This window comes from Hyperolius riggenbachi, chromosome 10 (assembly GCF_040937935.1).
Source record: "Hyperolius riggenbachi isolate aHypRig1 chromosome 10, aHypRig1.pri, whole genome shotgun sequence".
Lineage (NCBI taxonomy): Eukaryota > Metazoa > Chordata > Amphibia > Anura > Hyperoliidae > Hyperolius > Hyperolius riggenbachi.
The window spans coordinates 63,282,661-63,307,772 of NC_090655.1; the positions used below are offsets into that span (position 1 = coordinate 63,282,661).

The following is a 25,112-nucleotide window of genomic DNA, read 5'->3' on the forward strand; positions in this document are numbered from 1 at the left end:
AGAGCTACAGATACCTCTGCTGTGGGGAAATAAAGATTGACTGAAAAATCAATCACGGCTAATCACGACGCCCTATACAAGACTTTTTTGAAGTGACCTTATTTAAACATACTATGGTTCAAAGAAGATCCAATCAAAGATGATCATAGTCTAACATTTGTATGGATTTTTAGAATGCCCATTAGCATTTTACTGCTTTCTGCATCAGAGTTTCCGAGACTTTTCTTCACTTCCTTACTTGATTATGCCCCTTACTGGAGAGAAAGTGAAGAGGAATTGTTCCATGGAACGCTAGACAAAATGTTTTATCTATATTACTATTGGATAGAACAGGGAACAGTTACAACCTTTGCCTGTTTTTCTATTGCTAATATGGTTCCTGTTAAATTGTACCTGAGACAGGCCTTATGCCATTATTTATACTTACCTGAGGCTTCCTCCAGCCCCATGAGGTCCATTGCGCTCTCTCTGTGTCCTCTCCTGTGGCTCTGTTCCTGCCAACTGCAGCCAGTTGTGCCCTTTAAGCGCATGTGCAGTTTCACGCATGGGGAGGGGGGGCATTGGGTGCATGCATGGCTAGACAGAATACTGGAGGGGATTGCTACTGAACGGAGCCACTGGAGAGGACGCTGAGAGAGCGCACAGACCTCATGGGGCTGGCGGAAGCCCCAGGTAAGTATAAATACAGGCATATAGCCCGTCTTTGGTTCCCTTTAAGACCCTGACTTTCTGTTTCAGTGACAAGGGGTTGTATGCACTAAGCTGCGCAGAATCACATGCGTAAAGTCAATAAGGAAAGCTCATGGAGAAACGTGATCAGTTTGTCAGGTGATAGATATGCAAGTCTCTGATTTGCTAGTCTTGATCATGTGCTAAAGCAGGATGTGCTCACAGCAAATCAGAGCTTTGCATATCTATCAGCTGATCAAACAAATCACATGCTTCTATAAGAGTTCTCCTTGAAATGACCATCACTATTCATTGTTCAGTAAGACTTTACACGTTTTATTCTGCTTAATGCCGTTTACGGCATACACCCCTAGATTATATAGCTTAGGATAGTGAGTTGAAATCTCTCTCTCTTGTTTTACCTCTGTCCTTCAAGACCTTTTGCTGCCATTTCAAGTGGCTTCCTTTATTCTAAATGAGAGCTCTTAAATTAGTGATGAAACGCCTTTTAGAATATACCGTAATGGAAAGTTCAGCTAAAATGTCCTTATTTACTGTTGAATTCTCACAAATATTTTAGCTATTCCTCACTCTAGCCAATACGAAGAAAACAAGTTATGTGATTTAAAAATTAAAGGAAATATACAGAGGTGTTTTTTTTTATTTGTTGGATGGTTTTAGCACTATAAAATAAACATTAAGGCGAGGAAACACTTGTTATTTCCCACAATTCAACAAGACTCATAGACAGTAAACTGTCTAGGTGCAGACATCACAGTGTGGGAGGTGTTTTATCACAAAATCAGCCATACAGACCCCCTGATGATGTATGCAAGAAAAGGTAAAGATTGATGATGGTTGTCACGGACGGTTGCGTGGTCGCAGACGCGTCCTAGAACCGCCCGTGAAGCAAATGCGATCGCAATCGATTCTCTGCATCGATTGTGATTCAGATCAATAGAATCTGGATTGGTTGTGTAGAGGCTACCTGTAGCAACCTGGAGTTTCTCTTTCTCCCAGCCGTCACGGAACAGCCGGGAGAAACATAATCGATTTTTCCGATTTCTTGGTCAGTCATTGCAGCGATCAGAACTGACATTCCTGGTTTTTTAAAATACAAGTTTTTCTCCTCTTCCAGAGGACTGGCAGTAGCTTAGGTGCAGGATGTCTTTTGATTTTGCTAATTAGCTTGGACAATGCTTGTGTCCAGGAAGAATGTTTACTTTTAATTACCTCAGCTAGATGTCCCGAGTCACCAAATGGTGACTCTATTTAGAGAACGGCTGCCCTCGCAGTTGGGGGCCAGACTTGCCACCGCCATCCAGCCAGCCTAGGAAAGCATAGAGTTCTGATCTTTTGCATGTTTACGGAATACCGTAAATAGGATAGTTATGAGAACAGTATCATTGGATTGGCAGAGCCGTGCTGGATCTTTTGATACCAGCCGAGAGGGGCCAGGGGCCCCTAAAACCAAGTTATCAAACTTCTCAAGAACTGGATCCGATGCCCTAGCCATGTATGATGTCGTATTAATCGCTATTTTCTGACAATCAGGAATCTGCTATCCACCTAAATATGACATGTACCGTTTAGGAGTTACGGCATTTTAGAAGTTTAAGCCGAAATCTCTCCCAAGGACTTGAACTGTGGTTGGTTGGTAACTCAGAGGGGGACAGCATTGCCACACCCCCAAACCAGCTTCATCAAAAGCACATTGCCAGCAGGCGGACCTCAGTCCTCCAAATTCCATCTGTATGAGAGCCTGTCTGCTGCTAGCCAGAGGACACGTGGTTAGCGGCCATCTTGTTTGCTCTGAAACAAAAGAACTTTGTTACTAACTGAACTAAATTGAAACCAGGAACGTTATGATTTTACCAGAAAGGACATCTTTCCATGAACTTTAAGTATCCGTTTTTTTCTCCATTTTTATTTTCTATACTGTGTTACCCTTTGTCTCTATAATTGTTGATTTTAACGATTTTCTGTATATATTAATTATTTATATTGCATTAATAAACCGACGTTATTGTCAGTTGTTGCTCCAGCTACCCTATTATTCAGCCAATACAGAACCTGAACCTAGACTTCTGAGGAGACGCTACTGGTGTTGCTAGCTAGACAGAAAAGAGTGTGTTTAACCGTTTTATTTGCAGGTCGAGAAATAGCCAGTCAGTGAGTTCCCCTGTCTCAGAAAACAGGGGTGGTGGCAGTTATACCCTGAAATAGTGTGTAAGTTGCAAGTACCGTAACCTCACAGGCTCCCTTCTGGTCGGGCTGCTGCCCAAATTCCGACGGTTTCTGCGCATCGAATGCGACCACAGCTTGCATGGTCTGCGTGCTGAAACTGATTGGAAGGCAATTTGCGGTCAGGCCATGAGGGGCCCTTTGACAATGGTAAATGGGGTATCAGCTACTGATTGGGCTGAAGCTCAATCCTGAGTTAAGGGTCCGTTCTCACTTGAGCGGGAATCGCGCGATTCCCGCTCAAGGTAAACTGCTAGCGGTTTTTAAAAACCGCTAGCACATGTAACACTATGGCAGTGTTCCCACTGCCGTGTTTGCGGTTAGCGTTAACCGCAAACGTGTTACCTGCAGCGGTTTGCCGGTGATTTGCGATTAGTATGCATAGCTCCACTAATCGTGATCGCTCCGAAAACACTGCAGTGTCCAGTGGTTTTTCTGCGTTAATCGTGGAAAAATCACTCCCACAAAACGTTTTGCGGTTTTAGATGTGAACAGACCCTTAGGCCCAGTTCACATTAGCGTTTTTTTGCGGAGCCAGCTGTATGGATCCGGGCCAACAGGATCAGGAAAAACTGTCCGTTTTTACAGCCAGTGTGCTGTAAACTGTCGGTTTTCTATTTGTTACTATGTATCTGCAAAACCTTCCATTTCTGTTCCGTTGAGCAAAACGGTTCAGGAAATTAGGTCCTGCAGCATTTCACGTTGGCAAACGCAGATATGAACCGAGCCTAAGGGCCCGTTTCCACTACTAAGTGATGCAAATGCAGCAACCTAGCCTCATCGCATTACTTCCGCCGCATCACTTCCGCATCTCCCAATGTGGAAGTGAATTGAAGAGATGGGACGCGGCTGCGGACGGATGCGGCCGTGCGAGAATCTGCAGAATGCTGCAGATTCTTGGATCTCTCCGCACAACATGCACGCAGTGGAAACTGTTCCATTGCCGTGCATGTGTTTCAGGACACTCGCGGTGCGATGCGGCTATGCAGCCGCATCGCACCGCTCCTAGTGGAAATGGGACCTTACTCTTTAAAGTACAAAAAAACAGAAAGGACCACAGGACCACAGAACCTTTGTTAGACCAAAATGCTGACATTATTCTCATGCTCTCACTTTACTCATGCGGGTACATTATTCACCTACATGTAATCGTCAGGAAGTGGTTATGGTTGCCGATCAGGATGATGAAAAGTAAAACCGCCATCCAAAAAATATTTCTTTGCTTCAAATTTTTACATATTTGTTTACATTTTCCAGATGGCTTTTCTCTATACTTATACTTTTGTATTTCAACATTGTCAAATACACATCTATAAATTACATTAAATGAATCAAAAGCAGTCTACTATTTGTAGAAAATTATTTGTCGAACAACTCTTCCTGTACTCAAAAATCTTCATAGACTCTTTAAACAAAGGTATAAATTATTTTACAAAATAAAAAAACTGTACCTTTTTATAATACAAAAATATTTTTAGTAAATCTATAAGAAGACTTTTATTTTTTTTTCTCCCTAAATTTAAAGCCATGCGTGTCTCTCTGAAAGTCTCAACTTAAATAGGCAATTTCTTTAGAAATCCGGTGCTTTATTAACATTTTTCCTCGAATCGCTGCAAAAATAATTGCTTTGTTTGCTTGGCCCTGCTTGTAATTTATACTTATTAAAGCTGTGTTTTATCATCTATTATAGACCCTTGTGTTCCATTTTGTACTTATGTTTGTGTAACAAGCAATTTTTTAATGTCTAGAGAAGGAAGGCCTGTCCTGCGCCACTTCCATTACACCCAAAAACACCAGGAGAATGAGATTTGCCAATGATAAATGAGAAACTTGACTGGCTAACTAATAAAGATTTGTCTTAATCAAGTATGATTTGTCAGAACAGGAGCGAGCCGGGGTCGGGGCATACGCAATGAATAATACAGCACTCACTGGAGAGGCAAAGGCCTTATGAATATGCCGCGATTATGCATCGCTAATTTGTATTCAGAGGGCGCCTCACATCTAGCCGCCTGCTAGGCTGAGGAGACGCTCACCCCAACATGGCTTTTGTACTGTCATAAGAAGTTCAACTTTCTTCAGACCATCCGTGGTCAATGGTTGAACTTTGGGAGCGAGCCCGGTCACCGGATGAAGTCACCACTGTCACAGTTTGTTTTTTTTTCTTCTTCCCGTCTCTGCAGAATTTTACTCTAAATTCTTTTAACATTTTTTTTTTAAAGTCACCAAACCCTGAACTTAATTAATCTTATGCTTAAAAGTAAAAGTTCACCAAAGTCCCTGATTTTTCTCCTCTTTATATCGTTTTCACTTTTTCTGAGATGTACTTTTAAATGTTCTTTAAGTGTTTTCTTTTATTATAACATCATTTTGTGGTGTCTGTATCTTTCAGGGCAACTGGTTTTCTTTAGTTAGCGACTTGATTTTTGTGTCAGTTATTCACTAATGGCCTGATTAGTAGGTGCGGTTGCACCCCAGCACATGCACAACTCTGAGGAATAATGTAGAATTAGTTTGTTGGACATTAGGGCCGCTTCCAGCAGGATGGCTGGAGGCATCTCGTTCAACCGATGGAAAACGCTTGCCTGCTACAATGCTGAAAATTGTTCCAGCATCAATTCAGGTCATTCTGTTGTTTTGAGCCCCCAGGTGGTCATGGAACCACAAACACGTCGTGTTTGGGGAAAAAAATTTGACAGCGCCATTCACACAATCCCTGGTGAACGCTTTGAGATAAATGTTGCCATACATCTCAGTGCAAGGTGTGGTGGATCCCAGCGTTAAAAGACGAGGAAGGATGGCGGCAGATGTCCATCTGAACCAGCCTTTAGCGCACTGGGAAATTTTGTGTAAATATTAACTCTGATGAACATTAAAATACTTGACATTGAGACATTTATAGCAGACCCTTCAAGTTCTGCTACTTGCAAGTTGTGACTTGAAAAGATTTGACTTGTTTTCCCAGCACTTTCTACAAATGCTCCATCAGATGGAAAATTGGAGGCAAAAGTAATAGTACTTTATAGGATGAAGCAAACTTCTTTTTCCATTACTCCATGATCCAGTTGCTCATTGCAAGTGCTTTTTATGATGGAGAGTGGTCAACATGGGCACGTTGACTGGTCTGCAACTATATAGCTCAATATGCAGCAAGCTGGATCTTCCAGAGTCTTTCTGTGTCCTCCTGGGTCTCCACTGTTGCTGCTTGCGGACCCCCGAAACATATCTGACAAGAGCTTGTTGGATGTGTTATGTGGGTGCACTCCTCTTCATGAACGAGCCTGCAAAGCCTGTCGTAGCTCTGTGCTACTACACAGGTGTGGCCATACTCTGGCAGGTGCAGCATGGCCACACTTGTACATGAAGAGAAGCGCAGACACAATCTTCAGGTAGGTCCTGGACTGTGGCAGTGGTCTCCAGGAGGACGTACAAAGTCTCTGGAGGATCCTTCTTCTTAGGTAAGTATCTATTTTTTTATTCTCCTTGGGTTTGCTTTAAGCTTTTCCTCAATGTCTGCTATGGTGACTCTTTTCTGTGATCAGAAGAGATGGGCTATCCTTTGTTCCTCAACGAACAGTAAAAACTGAAAACATCCTACAATTCCTGTAATATTAGAGATACTCGGACGTTAGACATCACAAGTTACTGAGATACTTAACATACCCGAAGTGGCATGTGACATGATGAGATAGACATGTATGTACAGTGCCAAGCACACAAACAACTATACTGTGTTCCTTTTTTCTTTCTCTGCCTGAAAGAGTTTAATATCAGGTATGTAAGTGACTGACTCAGTCCTGACTCAGACAGGAAGTGACTACAGTGTGACCCCCACTGATAAGAAATTCCCCTTTTTATCTCTTTCTTGCTCTTTTCTGCTAGGAAAGTGTATATTTTATATGTTTATAGTTGGAATTTCTTATCAGTGAGGGTCACACTGTAGTCACTTCCTGTCTGAGTCAGGACTGAGTCAGCCACTTACATACCCGATATTTAACTCTTTCAGGCAGAGAAAGAAAAAAAGGAACACAGCATAGCTATTTGTGTGCTAGGAACTGTACATACACATGTCTATCTCATGTCACGTCACTTCAGGTATCCTTTAAAGTCGCACATTTTCTTGCATCCAATACATCACCTACATGAACTGACTGCCTTGACATGTTACATTCCTTGATAGGTGCCTTTACAGTTAGATAATCAGATAATCAAGAGTTTTCGAATTGGAATGAGAAACTCTGGTGGGGATTTTCTGTCAATAAACCCAGTTACCAAAGTTTTTGGACGATCAAAAAAAGCTTTGTAATGGAATAAAAATAAAATGAAAAAAAAAAAGGTTGGAGTAGTCAAAATAATAAATAAGTTAGATAGATAGAAATTTAAAAAAATGATTAACCACTTAAAGTGGACCCAAATTAAAAATACAAGATTTCAGAAATAAAATCGATTTTCTAACTTATAATAATAAATAGCAGCCTTTATTCAGCTGCATGATGACAAATATAAAATATTTTACATTTATTGGAGGAACCCCTCCCTTCCTTTGAAATTGCCGGGGATTTGAGACCGGGACAAAATCCGGCAAACTGGAGGAGTAGATGGTGTCTGGCAATGGAGGAATTGCTAATGGCTAAAGTATAACCCTAGTTATGAAAAGAGAACGGTGAAAAGCATGCACTGAAATGCTCATAGGTTTGAAGGAGTGTTTATTTATCTTTGTATGTGTCAGAGTGGTGCAACTAAATATTTTTTATTAAAAAAAAAAGTTTGGTCTGGGTCCGCTTTAAGCTCTGTCGTTTACACTTTATGCATCCGAGCAATGTTCACCTCCCATTCATTAGCCTATAACTTTATCACTACTTATCACAATGAACTGATCTATATCTTGTTTTTTCCGCCACCAATTAGGCTTTCTACAAAATTCATTTGTCAGTTTTCGGCCATTATAGTTTTAAAATAATACATGCCTCCATAATTAAAACCCACGCATTGTATTTGCCCATTTGTCACGGTTATTTCACCGTTTAAATTATGTCCCTATCACAATGTATCGCAACAATATTTTATTTGGAAATAAGAGCATTTTTTCCATTTTGCATCCATCAGTATTTACAAGCTTATAAAAAAAAATATAGAGAAATATTTCATCTTTACATAGATATTTAAAAAGTTTAGACCCTTAGGTAAATATTTATGTGTTTGTTTTTTTATAGTAATGTTTTTGTTTTTTTTATTTTACATTTTATGTGGGTATTTTTGGGAGGGTGTGATATAAATAGTGTTTTATTTGGGGAAATATTTGTGTATTGTAATGTTTTTTTACTTTTAGATGTAGTTTTACTTTTTGGCCACAAGATGGAAATCTTGAGTTTGTTTACATGACGTCACTCTAAGCGTACAATGTACGCTTAGAGGGACATAGCGTCAGAAAAAGCGTAGCTTCCGAGAGAAGCTGTCGCTTTTTCTGAGGGGGAGAGGAATCAGTGATCGGGCACCATAGCACTATACATTGATTCCTGGGCTAACAAATCCGCGGCCGGGAGTGCGCGTGCACCCTCGCGATCGGCCACGGGAGCGCACATGTCCTCCTTGACGGTTTTATACGTCAAGGAGGACAAAGTGGTTAAACATATCTATATACTTTCCTCAACAATTAAAATAAGGTCCCTAGAAAAACTGCAAAAAATAATTTCATTCTGAATTAACCATTTGCCGACCACTCCACGCCGATTGGCGTGAACACGGCGGCACCCCCAGGACTGCTTAATGCCAATTGTCGTGAAGTCTGGGGGCGTGTTTTGCAGGAGATCATGCGCCGATGCGCACACATCTCCGCTTGAATGACGGAGCTCCACTCCGTTGTTAGTCTCCCATCAGTCGCCACTAGGAGACTGTTAGACATCTAAACCTTCATCTATTTACATCGTACAGTGCTGCGGTCTACGGCAGTGATGTACTGGGTACAGCCGTGTCGCTCAGCTATCCCTTCTGGAGGCTCAGGAGTGATCGGCTGTCATAGGCTGATGCCTATGACAGCCGATCGCTGTGATTGGCTGGCAGGAGGAGGGAGGGAGTAAAAAAAAAAAATTAAAGGTCAAATGTATTTAAAATATAATTAAATTAAAAAAAACATGTCGGCAGGGATCAGAGCCCACCAATAGAGAAAAGGGGGAGGGATCACTTGTGTGCTGAGTTGTACAGCCCTGCAGCGCACCGTTAATGCTGCAGTGGCCTGAATTGTAAAAAAAATGGCCTGGTCACTAGGGGAGTGTAAGCCTACGGTTCTGAAGTGGTTAACCAACAATTCGTTTTTTTAAATCTTTTATTACATTTTTTTTCTATGTGGAGGAGCAGAAGAAAGTGAGACCAGATTTAAGAGCAAAATAAATATTTTTTAAATATATTTCTTAAAAGTACCTGATTGGCAATAATAATGCATAAAATTGCTAGCAAGGTTTTAGAAACTTTGTTTTCACGCTTCGTATATTTACATACCGGTACTGGTGGTTTGAAAGTTTTTGCCCGAGCGTTGGGTAACTTTTGGGACACAACATAATTTGTATGGATCTAAAGGAAGTTTCGCAGATCTCTAGCACAGCAAAACTATTTTTTAATGAGAATATTTTTGTCGGCACCGGAAGGTTTAATGGCCGAGAAGTGGGGAGGACAGTAGATGAAAGGAAGGGGGTGAAAGGCAGCCTGGCCAAATGTGAACTCCAAATATCAACTGCGATTTTTAACCACTTTTTTCATGGCTAGGGAAAAAAAGAATAAATTAGTAAACATCGCAAACATCAAAGATGTTTTTTTGAAATGTAGGTTGGTCGTTATTAACACAAATGTGGATACCACTAATGATGCTGAAGTGAAAGTCGTGATCTCTGCTATGGGGCCATCCCAGTGGACTAACTGGATTTCCAGATGAAACTGTAAAAAAAAAAAAAAGGAAACCACTAACTTTTTTTTTTTTTTTACACAAACAACTAAATTAACTTGCCTTCTCTTTGCGGTTAATAAGCTTAAAGTAGGACAGGTTAAAGAGAGTCTGAAGCGAGAATAAATCTCCCTTCAGACCTCATAGATAGTAGGGGCATGTGTGCCCCTGCTAAACCGCCGCTATCGCGCCGCTAAACGGGGGTCCCGTCACCCCCAAATCCCCTTCCGTGCAGCGCATCCCCTCTTCCGCATAGAGGCAGGGCTAACCGCCGCAGCCCTGCCCCTTGCGCGTCTGTCAGCGCGTATCTCCGCCTCTCCCCCGCCCCTCTCAGTCTTCCTTCACTAAGAGGTGCGGGGGAGAGGCGGCGATGCGCCGCTGATAGACGCGACTGGAGGCAGGGCTGCAGCCGTTAGCCCTGCCTCCAGGAAGAAATAAATCACGACCAAGTTTGCGACCAAGGTATGCGGGGGTGGGTTTGGGGGTGAAGGGAACACCTGTTTAGCCGCGGGATAGCGGCGGTTTAGCAGGGGCACACATGCCCCTGTTAACTTTGAGCTCTGAAGCGAGATTTATTCTCGCTTCAGAGTCTCTTTAAAAAGTTATAATCAATATTAAACCCTTTTTCACATACAATGTTTTAAAAACGTACTCCCACAGTCTAAACAAAAATGAATGTCCTGTTTAAGAGGAACTGTAGTGAGAATAACATAATGAATAAAATTGATTATTGTTTACAACGTTCATTTATAGACTATTAAGTCAGTGCCCATTGTAAAATCTTTCCTCTCCTTGATTTACATTCTGTTCTGCCTGGTGATCTGTACAGAATATTCGTTCTTGAGAGTTCTATGCACAGAGGAAGATACTGCTTGCTTGGCAGTTGGAAAAAGACGTTCTTTCCCACAATGCAACGAGGTTCACAGACGGCAAACTGTCAGGACCATGGTCATGACATCACACTGTGGGAGGGGGCTCACCACAATATCAGCCATACAGCCCCCCTGATGATCTATTCAAGAAAAGATAAAGATTTCTCATGGGAAAGGGGGTATTGGCTTGAATAGATCATCAGGAGGGCCTGTGTGACTTTGTGGTGAATCCCCTCCCACAGTGTGACGTCATGACAGTATCCTTTCTGTGAACCGTGTTGCACTGTGGGAAATAATGGCTGTTTCCAACTGCCAAGCAACCAGATTCTCCCTCTGTGCATATGTATCCATATATATAATAGGCTAAGTGCCTCAACCTTCAAGCAAGAAGAAGTAGCGCCCTGCCCCCAGGGGCAGTCCTACACTTGCCGCTGAGCTAAAAGGGGTAGCGGGCACGAAGGGGGTATAGTAATTACGGCTTGCATACAAATGTATTTCAAATCGTATGCAAATTGGATCTAGAACGATCAAATGTCTTTATTTGAGGAACATAACAGCGGGGGGAGAAGAAACATAACTGGCAGGCTGGCAAATCATTACAACCAAGGAGAGTGGAGTACAGGAAGTGAGATGCACCTACACATGTTCCATTCTTGCTCGATCCAACTGGAGGTGAGAGGTCACTCCTATGTAGTCATCAGAATTTATATAGAAAACCTCCTACCTAATAATAGGAAAGTGTCTCTGCGTCCCATGTCCTTGTGTGCAGGGCTGTGGAGTCAGTACAAAAATCTTCCGACTCCTCAGTTTATGAAACCACGACTCCGACTCCAACTCCAGGTACCCAAAATGACTCCGACTCCTTAAGCTGGCCACTAACGGTCCAATTTCTAGCGAAAAATCGTTCGAGCGATCAGAAATTCTGATCTGACGAAAAATCGTTCACTACACCATCAACTAACCAATCATTGCTTCCTATCTATCATGACCACCAAGAAAATCCAAATTTTCGTTTGACGAAAATTCATTCAGGCGACATTTTTTTCACTCGTTCATAATCGATTGTTTCCACCAATGGAGATTATTTACAACCAATCCGATCAGAATTTCTGATCGCTCGAACGATTTTTCGCTAGAAATTGGACCGTTAGTGGCCAGCTTTAGTCTAATACTTACTTACTGTGGATTTTGTACAAAAATCATCCAACTCCGACTCCTCAGTTTATGAAATCATCCGACTCCGACTCCGGGTGCCCAAAACTGCCCCGACTCCAACTCCACAGCCCTGCTTGTGTGTGTGTTTTTTTGTTGTTGTGCGCATGTGCAGGGACGCAGAGACACTGAGCTGGGGGAATGACAGAATAGAATGAGAGACAAAGGAAGCATTCCCTGTACTTTCCATGTTCTGGAACTCTTGATGTCTTTTTAACTATAATGTACTTGTGGTTTTTTCTTCTGAAACATGATTAGTTATATAAATTCACAGTGGGGTATTGCAGTGTGTGGCATAACGGAGACATTTTAACACAGAAAGTCACACTGCAATATAGTAAGTCTATGCGATGTTCAGACACACGCAGTGTGATCCAGCGGACTACAGTAACCTTACACAGTGCATGCAGTGTGATCCAGTGGACTACAGTGACCCCATGCAGTACATTACTGCATAACGCATGCATTAACAGTGGTATTGACACGCACTTTACATTGACTGTATGCAATGCAACGGTTGTATAACATGCAAGGTGACTTGAGTGTAACAGGTCATCTTGGCCCTGTGTGTCAGCCACGTAGCATCTGAGTTGGGCGTGGCTACAGTAGAAATGCTATAGTCTGCGGCCTGCTCACAGGTAATTGAGTTTGATTTCCGGACCCCGAATTTATTTCTCTCCAAGTTGCTATGGCTTGGAGGGGGAATAGTATTTAACACCCCTGGGAATTTCAGCGGCAGAATGGTGAGTCGTCAGTCGTCTAACCCTGTGCCCAACTCACTAGCGGCACGCGAATCCATTGTTGTATTGTGTTTCTGTTTTTACAGGAAATGCAGCTCCCACTGTCAACATAGCCTTACGTTCTCTCTTAGTAGTTCCATTACTCAGCTAAAGGACACCTGAGGTGACATGAGATAGACATGTGTATGTACAATGTCTAGCACACAAATAACTAGGCTGTGTTCCTTTTTTTCTTTCTCTGCCTGAAAGAGTTAATCAGGTATGTAAGTGACAGTTTCTGTCCAGGTCGGGACTGGGTCGGACTATAACATAGCCCTTTACTGATAAGGAATTACAGTCATAAAACACTTTCCTCTCAAAAAATGGCCTCTCAAAACAGGAAAAAGGTAAAAAGGGTGAATAGTTCATAGATTTTAGCTCTGGCATACTTCAATGAATGTGTCATTGAGCAGAGACAATTAAACAAAAAAAACTTAAGTTGATTTAAATATAATATAAAACGGTGATATATCTAAAAAAAAGTCCTTTCTAGGCGAAGGAGGATAGATGCAATTGTTTATCTCATCAGTTTATTTTCACCTCGGGTGTCCTTTAACCACTTGCCGACTGCCCACAGCTGATGGGCGGCGGCAAAGTGGACGCCAAAAGGTCAGCAATACGCCCAAGGGCGTTGCGTCCTTTCGGCATGCCGGGGGAGCGATCGCGTCACTGGTGACGCGCGCTTCCCCTGGCAACTGGCTCCGCCCACCCGTGACGACAACCAGCCGGCCGTTCGGAAGCGCCGGCGGGTTGTTAACCCCACGAACGCCGCATACAAAGTGTATAATACACTTTGTTATGTATACAAAGTGTATTATACAGGCTGCCTCCTGCCCTGGTGGTCCCAGTGTCCGAGGGACCACCAGGGCAGCCTGCAGCCACCCTAGTCTGCACCAAACACACTGATCCTGCCCCCCCCTTCTCTCTGATCGCCCACAGCACCCCTCAGACCCCCCCCCCTGCCCACCCCCCAGACCACTGTTTGCACCCAATCACTCCCATAATCACCAATCAATCACTCCCTGTCACTATCTGTCAACGTTATTTTTTTTATTTTAGGTCCTAACTGCCCCCTGGGGGCTCCTGATCACCCCCCACCCCTCAGATTCTCTCCAGACCCTCCCCCCCTTCCTGTGTACTGTATGCATCTATCCCCCTGTAATAACCCACTGATCACCTGTCAATCACCCATCAATCACCCCCTGTCACTGCCACCCATCAATCAGCCCCTAACCTGCCCCTTGCGGGCAATCTGATCACCCACCCACACCATCAGATCGCCCTCAAACCTGCCGTCAGATCACCTCCCAAGTGCATTGTTTACATCTGTTCTCTCCTCTAAACACCCACTAATTACCTATCAATCAACCCCTATCACCACCTGTCACTGTTACCCATCAGATCAGACCCTAATCTGCTCCTTGCAGGCACCCAATCAACCGCCCACATGCTCAGATTGCCCTCAGACCCCCCCTTATCAATTCGCCAGTGCATTATTTACATCTGTTCTTCCTTGTAATAACCCACTGATCACCCGTCAATCACCCATCAATCACCCCTGTCACCTCCTGTCACTGCCACCCATCAATCAGCCCCTGTCACTGCCACCCATCAATCAGCCCCTAACCTGCCCCTTGCGGGCAATCTGATCACCCACCCACACCATCAGATCGCCCTCAAACCTGCTGTCAGATCACCTCCCAAGTGCATTGTTTACATCTGTTCTCTCCTCTAAACACCCACTAATTACCCATCAATCACCCCCTATCACCACCTGTCACTGTAACCCGTCAGATTAGACCCTAATCTGCCCCTTTGCGGGGCACCCAATCAACCGCCCACACGCTCAGATTGCCCTCAGACCCCCCCCTTATCAATTCGCCAGTGCATTATTTACATCTGTTCTTCCCTGTAATAACCCACTGATCACCTGTCAATCACCCATCAATCACCCCCTGTCACCCATCAATCAGCCCCTAACCTGTCCCTTGCGGGCAATCTGATCACTTTTTTTTTTGTCTCAAAGTGTCATTTTCCGCTAACTTGTGACAAAAAATAAAATCTTCTATTAACTCACCATGCCTCTCAGTGAATACTTTGGGATGTCTTCTTTCCAAAATGGGGTCATTTGGGGGAATTTTAGCACCTCATGAAATATGACAGGTGGTCAGAGATGCTTCAAAATGGGAAAATTCACTTTTTGCACCATAGTTTGTAAACGCTATAACTTTTACCCAAACCAATAAATATACACTGAATGTTTTTTTTTTTTTATCAAAGACATGTAGCACAATAAATTTGGACAAAATGTATACAGAAATTTTACTTTATTTGACAAATTTTATCACAGAAAGTTAAAAAAATAATTTTTTTGACAAAATTAATGTCTTTTTTGATGAATATAATAAAAAGTAAAACTCGCAGCAGCAATCAAATAGCACCAAAAGAAAGCTGTATTAGTGACAAGAAAAGGAGGGAAATGCATTTAGATAGTAGGTTGTATAACCGAGCAATAAACCGTGAAAGCTGCAGTGGTCTGAATGGAAAAAAAGGCTCTGGTCCTTAAGGGGCGAAAAGACTGTGGTCCTTAAAGGGGAACTGAAGAGAGAGGTATATGGAGGCTGTCATGTTTATTTCCTTTTAGACAATACCAGTTGCCTGGCAGCCCTGCTGATCCTCTGCCTCTAATACTATTAGCCATAGCCCCTGAACAAGCATGCAGCAGATCAGGTGTTTCGGTGGTTCAGACTTATAAGTCTGATCTGACAAGACTAGCTGCATGCTTGTTTCTGGTTTTAATCAGATACTACTGCAGAGAAATAGACCAGCAGGGCTGCCAGGTAACTGGTATTGATTAAAAGGAAATAAACATGACAGCCTCCATATACCTCTCTCTTCAGTTCCCCTTTAAGTGGTTAACCACTTTGTCCTCCTTGACGTATAAAAACGTCAAGGAGGACAGGCGCGCTCCCGCGGCCGATCGCGCGCGTGCACGCGCACTCCCGGCCGCGGAGTCGGTAGCCACAGAATCAATGTATCGGGCTAGGGAGCCCGATCATTGATTCCTCTCCCCTGCTGAAAAAGCGACAGCTTCTCTCGGAAGCTTCGCTCTTTCTGAAGCTGTGTCCCTCTAAGCGTACATTGTACACTTAGAGTGACGTCATGTAAAAAAAATCGAGATTGCCATCTTGTGGCTAAAAAGTAAAACTACAAGTAAATACCCCAAAACATTACACTACACCAATATTTCCCCAAATAAAACACTTTTATATCCCACCCTCCCAAAAATGCCCACATAAAATGTTTAATAAAAAAAACCAAAAAAAAATTACTATAAAAAAAAACAACAAATATTTACCTAAGGGTCTAAACTTTTTTAAATATCTATGTAAAGATGAAATATTTCTGTCTATTTTTTTTTTATAAGCTTGTAAATAGTGATGTATGCAAAACGGAAAAAATGCTCTTTTATTTCCAAATAAAATATTGTCGCGATACATTGTGATAGGGACATAATTTAAATGGTGAAATAACCGTGACAAATGGGCAATAACAATACGTGGGTTTTAATTATGGAGGCATGTATTATTTTAAAACTATAATGGCCGAAAACTGACAAATAATGAATGTTTTCATTTTTTTCTTATTCTTCCTGTTAAAATGCATTTACAGTAAAGTGGCTCTTAGCAAAATGTACCCCCCAAAGAAAGCCTAATTGGTGGCGGAAAAAACAAGATATAGATCAGTTCATTGTGATAAGTAGTGATAAAGTTATAGGCTAATGAATGGGAGGTGAACATTGCTCGGATGCATAAGCTGAAAACGACTGAGATGTTAAGTGGTTAAGCAAGTCATGCACTTGGGGAATTATCAATACTTCCATGATTGCTAATCTGTCAGGGAATTCTGATCATTTTACTGCTCTGCACTATTAGATATCAATCACATTTAATAAAAAACCTAATTGAAAATCAATTGCTAGTTCCGGGAAATAGGTTTAAAATCAATTGCAGCATCTTTTGGCCCTCTGATGGGGCATCCTGTAGTGACTTCCCTATGGCAAACTTACTACACAAAATGGCTACCACTCTCACAATGCATTAAACTTAAGAAAAAAAAACACACGGCAACAACGATACAATGTTTCGGCAACAACACAGATAGGACATTAATGTCATTCTAATCAGAGGAGTCCAGAGAAGGGGATTGCAGGAGTTGATTTTGTAATTAAATTTAGACATCCAACATTAATCAGTTCGGACTCCAACATTTGAATCGGCTGTTCCTCAATGATTCTCTCATTCTGGTATTTATCAACAAGGGGGCAGCCTTAACCCTTCTCATGGCCATCAGTACGCAGCTGATGTCCCCTTCCAGGGATTTAATCCTCAAGTGTCAAATCAAGCCTCAATTTGCCACGTTCTGCTCGACGTGTCCCACACGCCTTCGTCTGTTGATTCTTGTTTATCCTCCGCAATTGGCCCAGGAAGCAGCGATTTATCAAAGTGACACAAAGCTTTTTCCAAGGCGTTCACCCCTTCAGTGGCACGCTAATGGACGGTAGCTAAATTGAAGCAGTGGCATGTAGAGAGAGCACGGGACTGAGGGTGAATTAAAACGCTGTTAGGCTTCTTGGTGCTTTTTCATTCGTCTTTTGAGCTGGATGTGGGTTTACATGCGTGAGATTTCTCAAGCAAGGTGAAATAATTCTGATGCAATCTTGTACAATGGCGCAGTGTGTCTGGGGGAAATGATGGATTCATTATGTCAGATGGGCTCTTGACTGGATAATGTGTTGACTTTTGTAAATAAAGATTAATAACAGTAGCTTGCACCTGTGAATTAAAGGACCACTATCGAGGACATTTGTAAGATTTAAAGAGGAACTGTAGTGAAAATAACATAATAAAATTGCTTATTGTTTTACAATATTCACTTATAAATGATTTAGTCAGGTGTTTACCCATTTTAAAATCTTTCCTGTCCCAGATTTACATTCTGAAATGTATCACTGGTGGTGACATCTTTAGTTCTGCCAGGTGATCTATACAGAAGCTTTGCTGCTGAGTTCTATGCACAGTGGGAGATATTCCTTGCTTGGCAGCTGGAAAAAGCCCTTATTTTCCACAATGCAATGAAGCTCAGAAATGGCAAACTGTCGGTACCATGGTCAGGACATCACACTGTGGGAGAGGTTTCTTTATAGGCCACACACACCATCCTGATGATCTATTCCAGATAAAAAGATTTCTTATGAGAAAAGCTAAGTTCAGATTGGTATAAAGATCAACCCTGGGTTAAAGTTCCTCTTTAAAATCCATGTGTCTCAGGAAAAAGTAATTTGTGGTGCATTTTACTCTGTTTATGTTTCATACAGTAGGCAGTAGAAATGCAATGAATCAAACAGATTTTGGACTAATCCATCTGCTCATGGGGGATTTCTCAGGAATTCCTTTATTTTTAAAAGCATTCCCTGGATGGCAGTAGCACACTCCAACTACCGGAACAGTTTGCACGACTTGCTTTCCAACACCATTGGAAGTACCATGCCAGGGAGTGTTTTTGAGAACCAGAAAAAAGTAACGAAAATACCCCATGAGCAGATGTGCTTATCCAAAATTTGTCAGATCTGTCACAGAAAAAAATACATTTATAGTGTATAGTAGAATCTCGTTATAGTAAACTCTGATATAGTAAACTCTGTCCTCAGGTCCCAGCAACTACGTCTGTGTAGATATACAATGTATGACCAATTCTGATTTAGTAAACCACTTTTTCTGGTCCCTTGGAGCTTACTATAAATTTACAATGAATACACAAGTATTTTAAATCTTACAAATTTTCTCAATCGTTGTCATTTAAGTCCAGCAGCAGAAGGGAATGGCATTACAAACAGACGCTGCACCTGATTTGACAACCTGCACAAGTAGGCAGAGCTTGCATAACGGGCAGATTACACACCTTGCATCCAAAAACAGGTACAGTAAAAGGAGGGTGTTAGCTTCAGCATAAATTGTGCACAAATTCTCCCTAATAGACTCTCCCACTACGATGACGTGTCCCCGTGGGAGAGACCTAACCACTAGTCTAACTGTGAAGCATAATTCACACAGTGAAGCATAATTCAAACACTTATCTAAAGTTAAAGCATCCATGCACAGATGTCGCCACTGGGACAGTCTAACGATTCCCGCTCTGCCCAGCCCTCTTTACCGACTAGAAAACAAGAGGCTTTACAGACCATCAATGCCTCAATTATTAAACAAACATGTCATAATCGTTCATCTACGACAGCAGTAGCCGTACGTGGGTGGCCCGCCTTCACATTCCTGGTAATAATTCTGCTCATCTCGCGCCTTTTTCTCTCCGGAGTGTGTGCTTCGGCAATTGTCTCTTATCTGCGTTATCTAGGTGTGAATCTGTCTGATAATAGTGGCATAAAACTGCTGCAAATCATCATATTATCCCCCCTCGCCTCTGCAGACGTGTGAAACGTTCCTGTCCGAGCCGCCGGTTTCCCAGCCATGTTATTGTCATTCGTGTGAGGTGCGCTTTTCTCCTGCCATTTAAAAGAGCTCTTTTCTAATGCTTCCCGCCTGCACACAGAGACAACAGAGCTGGCGCTTTTGATGTCGATGTATCCGTCTTTGTTATCTCTGGTTGTGAACGGGGAGAATCATACACGAGCTCTGCAGATTTTTATCACAAGTCTGCTTTGGTTTTTCAACCAAAAATTCACTGGTTCTGGCTTTGCTTTTGTTTCTTTGCTTTCTCCTTTGCATGTAAATCCATATTCGTATTTGAACACATGTGCGCCTTCCTAGATGCCATAGATTTTACTCGCTTGAAAACAGTCACACTGAAAGCTGCTAGCAGAGATTGGTGCTGTAGTCGAGCCTTGCACAGACTGTATATATTTTTGGCCAACACTGCCAGTATCTGGTGCCAGTCATGCTTGCTGGGTTGAATGAGTTGCACGTACTGTCCTATGGCGAGGGAGAGAAGAAGTAGGAGAGCTCTCACAATTCCAGGATAGTCCTGGTTATCTGGAACTCCACTAACCAGCAGTCTCCATTAACCAGCACAAATCGCCAGCAGTACTCACAGGTCGTAAAGGCCAACTTTGTAGTCTGTGCTTATAGACTGGGTTCCATGGCTCCCCCAAGGTTAATATACTTTCATTTACTGTATTTGAACATTTAATACAGAGTTCATGGTAGGTTTATAGAGTCGGGTAAATTACTGTATTAGCTAGGCTGAGTTTTAACCTCTTAATGATCACGGTCTTAAACCCCCTTAGTGACCAGGCTATTTTTTACAATTAAGGCCACTGCAGCTTTAAGGGCTCGCTGCAGGGCCGTACAACTCATCACACAAGATTCCCCCCTGCACTTTTCTGCCCACTAACAGAGCTTTCTGTTGGTGGGCTATGATGGCTCCCAGGGTGTTTACTTTTTTATAAACATTTTATTATTTTTTTTTAATAAATGGCACTATTTTTTTTTTGTTTGTTAAATTATAAATTTCTAAAGTAAACTTATTTTACTCTGAGAGCTGACGCTGCATTTTATTTATAACTGCTTTATTCATCCTCTAACTTAATCAGAAAGCATTTATGCTTGTCTGACTTTGTTCAGGGGACCCGGCAGTGTGAGAGAAGGCTTTGTTTACATTTCTCACTTGATACAATTAAACACAAGATAACATTATGTAAAGTTCGGAAGTGGCCAGCTCTGCTGGCAGGGAAGCTTCTAAAGCCTGTGTTAACCCTTTGAATGCAGTTATAGTAAAAAAAAAAATGCTGGTTGTACATACTTTGGGCTATTTATCAGTAATGCAGCCATAATGCATTATTGATTTTGCTCACTAAAGAAATGTGATGATGATCCCTATACCTGTATATGGTATGCAAACACTTCTTCTTCCCAGCAACCTGTACATTGTGTACACTGTACACAAGCTATGATATTTCTGCATCTCTGTGTTACTGATTAACTCACAAGACTTGTAGGTCTCATCTCTGCTTTGCACTTTCCACCCTCTTCTTATGGATTATTCTAATGTTTTATTGAGGGGAGCAAGAGGTCCTATGCCAGGAGTACTGTTCAGACCTGACTATAGATCACAGATATGTGAGTGGAGCTTTCACACTCAAATGCCCAGCAGTGGAGGGTGTGCAGGCGGAGACGAGGGGAAGCTGTGTACACTGGCAGCTGTGGACAAGTGCTTATAAGCCACCGGCAACCAGGGGGAAGCTCAATCGGTTATTAACTATAATTGCACTATTGAGACTAATTTAATATGTTTATAGTCTAAATGCAGTTTTCCCTAATAAACAGACCCTTGAGAATATAACCACCAACACCAAAAGAATGAATGACTTTATAATTATTTTTGTATTGTGCATTTGTTGCATAATAAACCTTGTGATGACACACACCTTATTAATATGGGTGATGAAACCGTGTGGAATGTGAAACGTTGACTGCATGTTAAAGCCATATACACTGTTCTTCTGGACTCTGAATCCTCCTGACAGTTGCATTACTGAGACTCTTCAGTGGCTAGAAACTTAGACCCCTCAGTGACTCTTAATAAAGTATCCTGGGGCCTATAGTACTAGACCAACTTGGAACTTTCAGGTTACCAATCTGTGACTGGAGATGCATGTAATTGAAACAAGGTGTCTTTGGTTAGTGGGATAAAACTCTGACATAAAAATGTGTTTTCCTACTTTTTATTACATACTAGCTAATGACCCGGCGTTGCCTGGGTATGTATTCGGCTGGTGTTGGCTCCACCCACTTTTTTCACACAATCACTCAATGACCAAGTTTATGAGCTTTGGGGTCCTTGGCATCAATAATTTGTATATTCCCATAGAAATTAAACAAATCAGATTGTCTGTTTGTGGCTCTGCCCCTCTCCAGCATTTGAACCCCAGGCACCCAATGACCAACTGTAGCGGGTTTGAGGCATATGCTATTAACAGTGTAAAATGGCAGCAATTTAAATATTCCCCTTGAAAATCAACAGGTGAATTTTGATTGGCTTTTATCAGCTCCACCCACTTCCCTAAATATTAATCTCAGTCACCCAGTGACCATCTGGGCAAAGTTTGATAACCCTGCCATTAACAATGTAAGAATGGCTACACAATGTATTTTCCCAGTGAAATTTGTTTGTGGCTCCACCAACATTGTGTAACCTGGACACAAAGTCACTCAATGACCAACTTTGTAAGCTTTGGGGTCCTTAGTTTCAATAATTTGTATTTTCCCAGTGAAATGAAACAAATCTGATTGGCTTTATGGCTCCACCCCCTTTTTCTGAATTTTAACCTCAGTGACCCAATGACCAACTGTACCAGGTTTGAGGCTTGTGCCATTAACAGTGCAAGAATGTCAGCAATTTTAATATTCACCTTGAAAATCAACAGGTGAATTTTGATTGGCTGTTGAGGGCTCCACCCATTTTCCTCATTAATCCCGGTCACCCAGTAACAAACAGTGCAAAGTTTGAGAACCCTGCCATTACCAGTGAAGAAGGGCTGCCGTTTACATTTTCCCAGTGAAATGTGTATTTGACTCCACCCACTCTTTGTAACCTGACACACAGTCACTCAATTACCAAGTTTGTGAGCTGCTGGGTTCCTGGCATCAAAATTGTGTGAATGGAAGCAGTTTATCCAGCAAAGAAATCTGATTGGCTGTTTGTGGCCCCGCCCCTTTAGTGAATTTGAACTTGTCACATAATGACTGACTGTAGCAAGTTTGAGGCCTCTGCCATTAACCACCCTGGCGTTCTGATTAAATCGCCAGGGTGGCTGCGGGAGGGTTTTTTTTAAATAAAAAAAAAACTATTTCATGCAGCCAACTGAAAGTTGGCTGCATGAAAGCCCACTAGAGGGCGCTCCGGAGGCGATCTTCCGATCGCCTCCGGCGCCCAGAATAAACAAGGAAGGCCGCAATGAGCGGCCTTCCTTGTTTTGCTTATATCGTCGCCATAGCGACGAGCGGAGTGACGTCATCGACGTCAGCCGACGTCCTGACGTCAGCCGCCTCCGATCCAGCCCTTAGCGCTGGCCGGAACTTTTTGTTCCGGCTGCGCAGGGCTCAGGCGGCTAGGGGGGCCCTCTTTCGCCGCTGCTCGCGGCGAATCGCCGCAGAGCGGCGGCGATCAGGCAGCACACGCGGCTGGCAAAGTGCCGGCTGCGTGTGCTGCACTTTATTTGATAAAAATCGGCCCAGCAGGGCCTGAGCGGCAGCCTCCGGCGGTGATGGACGAGCTGAGCTCGTCCAGACCGCTCAGGAGGTTAACAGTGTAAGAATGGCAGCAGTTTCAATATTCACCTTGAAAATCAATAGGTGAATTTTGAATGGCAGTTGTAGGCTCCACCCACTTTTCTGAATATTAATCTCAGTCACCCAGTGACCAACTATGTCAAGTTTGAGAACCCTGCCGATAGCAGAATGGCTGAAATCAATCTACCAAATCTGATTGGCTGTTTGTGGCTCCATCCCCAATAGTGATTTTGGACTCCAGTCACCCAGTGACTGGCTGTATCAGGTTTGAGACCTCTGCTATTAAGAGTGTTAGAATGGTAGCAAGTTTAATATTCATCTTGAAAATCAACAGGTGAATTTTGATTGGCTTTTTATGCGCCACCCACTTTTTCTTAATATGAATCCCAGTCACCCAGTAACCAATTGTGCAAAGTTTGAGAACCCTGCCATTAACAGTGTAAGAATTGCTGCAGTTTACATTTTCCCAGTGAAATGTGTATTTGACTCCACCCACTTTTTGTAACCTGACACACAGTCACTCAATGACCAAGTTTGTGAGCCCTCGGGTTCCTGGCATCAAAATTGTATGAATGGAAGCAGTTTATCCAGCAAAGAAATCTGATTAGCTGTTTGTGGCTCCACCCCCTTTAGTTAATTTGGACCCCAGTCACATAATGACTGACTGTAGAAGGTTTGAGGCCTCTGCCATTAACAGTGTAAGAATGGCAGCAATTTAAATATAACCCCTTGAAAATTAACAGGTGAATTTTGATTAGCTGTTGGCTCCACCCATTTTCTTCCTTATTTATCCCAGTAACGCAGTGGCCAACTATGCAAAGTTTGAGAGTCCTGACAATAACAGAAAAGCTGAAATCAATCTAACAAATCTCATTGGCTGTTTGTGACCCCACCCCTTTAGTGAATTTGGACCCCAGTCACCCAATGAATGACTGTATCAGGTTCGTGGCCTCTGCCATTAACAGTGTAAGAATATGCTCGAAGAAAACTGTTTAAGTGGCACTCAGATCAACCTCCTACTAAAAATTCCTGGTTCAAGAGAGTCAACAAAGTCATGGTCTGGTATAAGTTAACTTACCTGAACAGGAAATGTCAGTTGAAATTTGATAGAATCTGGCTGCAATGGTCAGAGTGTATGTCCTTTCACACACCTGATACTGCTGTTTAATGGTATACTATAATGTACATAATATTTGGTTTTACCCCTTGTTCTGCTGATCTTCTCCTTTTGACTGCATGATGCACTGGGGGGTGGGGAGGGTTAGGGCTGTTGGGTATGTTTTATGTTCTGGTAGTTCACCTGTGTTTGTATTAATGTTGTTTTAAAACTCAATAAACTGCGACTGTTAAAAAACAAAAACAAAAAAAAACAGTGTAAGAATGGTAGCAATGTAAATATTCTCCTTGACAATCAATGGGTGAATTTTGATTAGCTGTTGTAGGCTCCACCCACATAATATTGAATATTAATCCCAGTCACCCAGTGGCCAACTGTGTCAAGTTTGGGAACACTGCCATTAACAGTGTAAGAATGGTTGCAGTTTATATTTTCCCATGTAAAAAATGTAGTTGTTGGCACCGCCCACTTTTTCTTACCTTGACATACAGTCATTCAATTGCCAAGTTTATGAGCTTTGGGGTCCTTAGTATCAATAATTTGTATATTCCCATTTAAATTAAACAAATCTGATTGGCTGTTTGTGGCTCCGCCCCCTTTCTTAAAATGTACCTCAGTCCCCCAGAGACCAACTGTACCAGGCTTGAGGCTTGTACCATTAACAGTGCAAGAATGGCAGCCATTTTAATATTCCCCTTGAAAATCAACAGGTGAATTTTGATTGGCTTTTTACGCTCCACCCACTTTTCTAAATATTAAACCCAGTCACCCAATGAACAACTGTGCAAAGTTTGAGAACCCTGCCATTAACAGTATACGAATGGCTACAGTGGCCCATTTCCACTACTAAGTGATGCGAATGCAGCTACCTAGCCGCATCGCATCACTTCCTCAGCCGGCCGCATCACTTCCGCATCTCCCGATGCGGAAGTGTATTGAAGGAGATGGGACGCGGCTGCGAGCGGATGCGGCTGTGCGAGA

At 42.4% G+C, this 25,112-nt stretch overlaps 1 protein-coding gene across 5 annotated transcripts in view; it reads left to right on the forward strand.

Moving 5' to 3' along the window:
- The window catches only part of VTI1A (vesicle transport through interaction with t-SNAREs 1A), a 565,329-nt gene that overhangs the window by 350,656 nt on the left and 189,561 nt on the right, over positions 1–25,112 (forward strand). The gene's annotated exons all lie outside the window — the stretch shown is intronic.